We start from the raw sequence: 7527 nt of genomic DNA, 5'->3' as shown, positions 1-7527 counted from the left end.
CCGCCGTACAAGGTGCCGGTGGCCTGGCGAACCACCGGCGTAAGGCTAGCCAGGGCGTACCGCGGGGCAGAGGGCGCATAAGCCACGCTCTCTCTCTCCATCCCACCAGCACAAGCGAAATATTTTCAAAGTGTGGGAGAACCGGCTTCCCGACCGGTGGCACTCTGCCTCTCGCTGCCGCCCTCCTGGAAGCGTCCTCGGTCACTCGGAGTACGGCAGATTTAAGAGCTCCGGAATGGTGAAAAAGAACCGGAGAGAGGGCGACTCCGGCTTCTCTCTGCCGGGCGAGGACCACCGCAGGCGGCGGGGACGTCTGACAGGAGACGGCGCTGCGGGCAGGCTTTAAAAGTGCATGGGGTTTTGGCCTCGGCAAAAGTCGAAAAAATTATGCGGTCGGAGCTGTCTGCCCCGGCCGGGGAAGGCTCACCGCCGGCGGCTGCCAACCCCTGGCTTGCCCGCTGGATGGCCTTTCGGAGGCTTCTGAAAAAGAACTGTCAGGCGGGCACCTCTCGGAAGAACCGCAGACCAAAACGACCGGTAAAAATTTTGGGCGATCCGACCCGTAGTGCACCTTCGGCGGCAGAGAAAAGCAACAAAAATACCGGTCAGAGAAGGGGAGTTTTGGTCGACTCTGCCAGGTTTTTGCACTAAGTCAGATCCGTAATGCCAGCGGGACTGAGTCGCTTTTGCGTGCCGTGGTCCTGGAGGCCTGCTCGGACAGGGCGGTCCTTTCGGGTCCCGCGGGAAGGGGCATTTCATGTTCCTCTGCGGGAGGTGATCCATTTTCTGCGGGAAATGGCGAGCCCCTTCGGCTACAAGAGTGTGTAGGTCCCGCTCAACAGTCTACGTCCTTAACCATCGGGGACTTTGTAGATTTTGGTCAAGATCGCCCCCCGCATGTCCTAGCGGGAGGTCTCCGCGGCGGAGGCCGGAAAAGGTGCGAGGTGAGCGGCATGGTATGACTGGGCTCGTGCCGCTCACTGCTACCCGGAGCGTGGCGCCCTCCGGGTAAAAGGCTAGCCGGGGCGAGTAGGTGGGATGACGGGCGCATAAGCAACGCCGTCCCCGCCGTACAAGGTGCCGGTGGCCTGGCGAACCACCGGCGTAAGGCTAGCCAAGGGCGTACCGCGGGGCAGAGGGCGCATAAGCCACGCTCTCTCTCCATCCCACCAGCACAAGCGAAAAATTTTCAAAGTGTGGGAGAACCGGCTTCCCGACCGGTTGCACTCTGCCTCTCGCTGCCGCCGTCCTGGAAGCGTCCTCGGTCACTCGGAGTACGGCAGATTTAAGAGCTCCGGAATGGTGAAAAAGAACCGGAGAGAGGGCGACTCCGGCTTCTCTCTGCCGGGCGAGGACCACCGCAGGCGGCGGGGACGTCTGACAGGAGACGGCGCTGCGGGCAGGCTTTAAAAGTGCATGGGGTTTTGGCCTCGGAGAAAGTCGAAAAAATTATGCGGTCGGAGCTGTCTGCCCCGGCCGGGGAAGGCTCACCTCCGGCGGCTGCCAACCCCTGGCTTGCCCGCTGGATGGCCTTTCGGAGGCTGCTGAAAAAGAACTGTCAGGCGGGCACCTCTCGGAAGAACCGCAGACCAAAACGACCGGTAAAAATTTTGGGCGATCCGACCCGTAGTGCACCTTCGGCGGCAGAGAAAAGCAACAAAAATACCGGTCAGAGAAGGGGAGTTTTGGTCGACTCTGCCAGGTTTTTGCACTAAGTCAGATCCGTAATGCCAGCGGGACTGAGTCGCTCTTGCGTGCCGTGGTCCTGGAAGCCTGCTCGGACAGAGTGGTCCTTCGGGTCCCGCGGGAAGGGGCATTTCATGTTCCTCTGCGGGAGGTGATCCATTTTCTGCGGGAAATGGCGAGCCCCTTCGGCTACAAGAGTGTGTAGGTCCCGCTCAACAGTCTACGTCCTTAACCATCGGGGACTTTGTAGATTTTGCCCAAAATCGCTCTCCGCAGAACAGAGCGGGAGGTCTCCGCGGCGGAGGCCGGAAAAGGTGCGAGGTGAGCGGCATGGTATGACTGGGCTCGTGCCGCTCACTGCTACCCGGAGCGTGGCGCCCTCCGGGTAAAAGGCTAGCCGGGGCGAGTAGGTGGATTGACGGGCGCATAAGCAACGCCGTCCCCGCCGTACAAGGTGCCGGTGGCCTGGCGAACCACCGGCGTAAGGCTAGCCAAGGGCGTACCGCGGGGCAGAGGGCGCATAAGCCACGCCGTCCCCGCTGTACAAGGTGCCGGTGGCCTGGCGAACCACCGGCGTAAGGCTAGCCAAGGGCGTACCGCGGGGCAGAGGGCGCATAAGCCACGCTCTCTCTCCATCCCACCAGAACAAGCGAAAAAATTTCAAAGTGTGGGAGAACCGGCTTCCCGACCGGTGGCACTCTGCCTCTCGCTGCCGCCCTCCTGGAAGCGTCCTCGGTCACTCGGTGTCCGGCAGATTTCAGAGCTCCGGAATGGTGAAAAAGAACCGGTGAGAGGGCGAATCCGGCTTCTCTCTGCCGGGCGAGGACCACCGCAGGCGGCAAGGGACGTCTGCCAGGAGACGGCGCTGCGGGCAGGCTTTAAAAGTGCATGGGGTTTTGGCCTCGGCGAAAGTCGAAAAATTTTGCGGTCGGAGCTGTCTGCCCCGGCCGGGGAAGGCTCACCGCCGGCGGCTGCCAACCCCTGGCTTGCCCGCTGGATGCCCTTTCGGAGGCTGCTGAAAAAGAACTGTCAGGCGGGCACCTCTCGGAAGAACCGCAGACCAAAACGACCGGTAAAAATTTTGGGCGATCCGATCCTCAGTGCACCTTCGGCGGCAGAGAAAAGCAACAAAAACACCGGTCAAAGAAGGGAGGTTTTGGTCGACTCTGCCTGGTTTTTGCACAAAGTCAGATCCGTAATGCCAGCGGGACTGAGTCGCTTTTGCGTGCCGTGGTCCTGGAGGCCTGCTCGGACAGAGCGGTCCTTCGGGTCCCGCGGGAAGGGGCATTTCATGTTCCTCTGCGGGAGGTGGTCCATTTTCTGCGGGAAATGGCGAGCCCCATCGGCTACAAGAGTGTGTAGGTCCCGCTCAACAGTCTACGTCCTTAACCATCGGGGACTTTGTAGATTTTGGCAGAAATCGCCCCCCGCAGGTCCTAGCGGGAGGTCTCCGCGGCGGAGGCCGGAGAGGGCGCGAGGTGAGCGGCATGGTATGACTGGGTTCGTGCCGCTCACTGGTACCCGGAGCGTGGCGCCCTCCGGGTAAAAGGCTAGCCGGGGCGAGTAGGTGGGTTGACGGGCGCATAAGCCACGCCGTCCCCGCCGTACAAGGTGCCGGTGGCCTGGCGAACCACCGGCGTAAGGCCAGCCAGGGCGGACCGCGGGGCAGAGGGCGCATAAGCCACGCTCTCTCTCCATCCCACCAGAACAAGCGAAAAATTTTCAAAGTGTGGGAGAACCGGCGACCCGACCGGTGGCACTCTGCCTCTCGCTGCCGCCCTCCTGGAAGCGTCCTCGGTCACTCGGTGTCCGGCAGATTTCAGAGCTCCGGAATGGTGAAAAAGAACCGGAGAGGGGGCGACTCCGGCTTCTCTCTGCCGGGCGAGGACCACCGCAGGCGGCAAGGGACGTCTGACAGGAGACGGCGCTGCGGGCAGGCTTTAAAAGTGCATGGGGTTTTGGCCTCGGCGAAAGTCGAAAAAATTTTGCGGTCGGAGCCGTCTGCCCCGGCCGGGGAAGGCTCACCGCCGGCGGCTGCCAACCCCTGGCTTGCCCGCTGGATGGCCTTTCGGAGGCTGCTGAAAAAGAACTGTCAGGCGGGCACCTCTCGGAAGAACCGCAGACCAAAACGACCGGTAAAAATTTTGGGCGATCCGACCCTCAGTGCACCTTCGGCGGCAGAGAAAAGCATCAAAAATACCGGTCAAAGAAGCGAGGTTTTGGTCGACTCTGCCAGGTTTTTGCACAAAGTGTTGGCATCGTGCGGCGTCGCGCTTTGCCGTACCGTATCCCCAATGGAGCGGCGCCCGGCGGGGTAGGCTAGCCATGTGAGGTCGAGGGCGGGAGGACGGGACGTAAGCCAGGCCGTTCTCCACAAGAAATTCCGGACGCGGAGACCCCTTCTCCGCCCTACGGTCCCCAATGGGGTGGCGCCCGGCGGGTGAGGCTAGCCATGGGAGGACGGGACGTAAGCCAGGCCGTTCTCCACAAGAAATTCCGTACGCGGAGACCCCTTCTCCGCCCTACGGTCCCCAATGGGGTGGCGCCCGGCGGGTGAGGCTAGCCATGTGAGGTCGAGGGCGGGAGGACGGGACGTAAGCCAGGCCGTTCTCCACAAGTAAATTCCGGACGCGGAGACCCCTTCTCCGCCCTACGGTCCCCAATGGGGTGGCGCCCGGCGGGTGAGGCTAGCCGTGTGAGGTCGAGGGCGGGAGGACGGGACGTAAGCCAGGCCGTTCTCCACAAGTAAATTCCGGACGCGGAGACCCCTTCTCCGCCCTACGGTCCCCAATGGGGTGGCGCCCGGCGGGTGAGGCTAGCCATGTGAGGTCGAGGGCGGGAGGACGGGACGTAAGCCAGGCCGTTCTCCACAAGTAAATTCCGGACGCGGAGACCCCTTCTCCGCCCTACGGTCCCCAATGGGGTGGCTCCCGGCGGGTGAGGCTAGCCATGTGAGGTCGAGGGCGGGAGGACGGGACGCAAGCCAGGCCGTTCTCCACAAACTCCCAGCGGTAGAGTCTCGGCTCTCCGCTCTTTTGATCGATCTGACACAGCGCGATCCGGCGGGGCAGGGCACTTTGCTCGGTCAGGGGTATTGGCCCCGGCCGGTTTATGGTAAAGCGTTCCTTAGCCTCAGTCTTGGTCGCGCATCAATCCCCCGCTCCCCGTGAGCGGCTGTGGTCCTCTGCCTAAGGTTGTGTAGCGCGGTGCCAGTGTGGTCCTCGCACGGCCCCGCTCCTGCCACAGCGGTAGGACTCTCTGCTTCGGCTGAGGTTTGCTACGAAGCGTATGGAACGGGCGTACTCCACCGTACCGTGGGTGGGGGGCGGCGGCGGCGGCGGCAGCGTCCAGCGCGGAGCTCCGGCTCCCGCGGCAGCGCCTCGCCTAGTGTCCCTCGGGCAAGTCCAATCGCCCCCCGCCCGGTCGGAGAGCGCAGACACACCTCTGTGTCCACGGTTTATTTCCGCAGCACGAAAAGGGACGGCTCCCGCCTGCTCCTCGCGGCGGCGACGAGGCTTAGACCCACCGTGGCGTATCCGCGGTAGGTATGCTCGTCGGTCGGAGGAGCGGTTGCGGTCGAGTGGTCCCCAGTGTACCCTGTTAGCGCTGCCCGCCTACGCCTGAAGAGCTGCGGACCGAGAAAAAGGTTCGCTCCGCTGCTGACGGCGAAGCGCGCGGCACGCCGCGGAAGAGGAGAGGGAGCGGTCGCCCCCGGGGCGGCTCCCCTCCGAGTCCGGCAGAAGCAGAGATTGTAGCGGAGGGGGGGGTTTCTAAATTCCCCGGGCGTGTTATCCCCAGCGGTAGCCTTTGAACTCTTCAACCGCAAGCACGATCGCACGTTCACAGCACCCGTCACTAGGAGCCGGGCCAGAGGCGGGCGGCAGACGAAACCGACATGAGCGCTTAAGGGTATTGCACCCCCGGCGCCCAGACCCTGGAAATTGAGTCTGCCCCCAAAGCCCACCCGCGTCCTCCTTGGCGCTCCCGGAGTACATGGTCGTAGATGGGCCATCGGTCGCTAATGCCAAACTGCGTCCCAGGGGTGCGTCCCCTCTGACCAACGGCAGACCCATCCCTCTCGCCAATCCGCGGATCCCCGCCAGGTCCCGAACAGGGCTCGTCCTTTAGCGTTTCAAATGCGCCCTCCCCGCCATACGAGGGGTTGAGGACCGTAGCCTTCCCTTACGAGAGGCACCAGGGGTGCGCCTGCTCGAGGGCCCGGCCGTGGGCGTAACGCTTGGGCCGCCCGGGGGAGTCGGTAGACCATGGGAGACCAACACTCGCACACGAACGTTGCCCGTGCTTTTGTGGAAGAGAGCTTCTTGCGAGGTTGTCGCTGCGGTGGCGCCCGGACAAACCCTATCCCTAAAACTTCTGGGGAATTGGCGTCTAAGCCTGCACCCTGCACGGTATCCCTGCACCCACGAAGGGGGCCGTGGAAGGCTTGGGGTCGCGCCGGCGAAACCGACCGGATGCCCGGGGTACTGAACCCCCGGGGTCCCACCCTGGAAATTGAGCCGTCCGACCCCGCCACGTCTTCCTAGTGCTCTCCTTGGCTCCCCCGCCTGTGGGCATCGTTAGGGGCTGCGGTCATCAGCGCCGGCTAAGCTTCGGCAACACGGCCGACCCACCCCTTCGGCGCCTGGGGGTGCCTGGTCCCAGTCCGGGCCGTTCCGTAGGGGCGGCTATCCCTTACATGAGGGACTCGGTGCGTCCGCTCGGGCTGCGGGGCTCCGGCTCCGACAGCCGGGGAGCTGGTTTTGACCGCGGGCCTCCACGGGAACCGGCAGGGACCGGACTAGGCGTCAAGCCGAAAATAACCCCGGCACCCTCTGCTTCCAAAGCGAGGGGACCTTTGGCCGAGCGGGGGCACCGGAAGCCGAACCGACCCCAACCCCTCTTCCTACCCCAGGGCTGGGCTGACCAATCCCCTGATCGGGTCTAAAATGGAAGAAGGGGATTCGAGGGAAGGGGCTGGCGGAAGGCAGTTGCCCGACGGAGTAGGCGAAGGCCAGGCCGTTTCCGAGTCCCGAGCAGAGGAGGGCGAACTCGGCTCTTCATCGACCGACGGCGAGGCGAGGGCGGTGGCTGCCGCGGGGAAGACTCCATTGCTCGTCAGCGCGCTAGGAGCGGGGCCGACTGGCTGCTCGGGGTATGGCATCCCCGGGGGCCCACCCTGGAAATCTTCGCTCCTCAGCCGCTGCAGGTTATAAGGTCCCGCCGCGCGTAAGCGCTCAACTCTCCGACCCACGGATGTCGAGCCCATGGTGAGCCGGCCGTTTCGTACGGGGAAAAGGGGTCCTCTGGCCCCACATCGATCGAGGGGGTTTAGATCCGCGGAGGCACGCACCGCGAGGCGAATCGCTGCTTTTCCCCAAGAGGTTAACCTTCAAACCACCGAGTAGGTTCGGGGCAGGGCCGACAGTCTGCACTGGGGTATTGCATCCCTGGTGGGGCGACCCTGGAAATCTCTGCCCCTTTCCACTCTTTCGGTTGGGCCTCTCGTCGGGGCGAGCGTAAGTCGGCAAGCAGACGTGGGAAGAGGCTTCTTACCGGTGACACTCCCTTCGTGAGAGAGGCAGGTACTCGCCCCGGACCCCGGTCCAAATCTGCGCGGGCCGGACGGCCTCGGCCCTAGCCGAAGGCCGCTCCCGCGAAGCCAGGGAGCCGAAAAAATAACCCCGACACCCTCCGCGACCTCGCGTGCTTCCAAAGCGAGGGGAACCTTTGGCCGAGCGGGGCACCCGAAGCCGAACCGACCCCAACCCCTCTTCTTACCCCAGGGCTGGGCTGACCAATCCCCTGATCGGGTCTAAAATGGAAGAAGGGGATTCGAGGGAA

The sequence above is a fragment of the Engystomops pustulosus genome, unplaced genomic scaffold (genome assembly GCF_040894005.1).
Source record: "Engystomops pustulosus unplaced genomic scaffold, aEngPut4.maternal MAT_SCAFFOLD_399, whole genome shotgun sequence".
NCBI classification, from domain to species: domain Eukaryota; kingdom Metazoa; phylum Chordata; class Amphibia; order Anura; family Leptodactylidae; genus Engystomops; species Engystomops pustulosus.
This window is presented reverse-complemented; position numbering follows the sequence as displayed.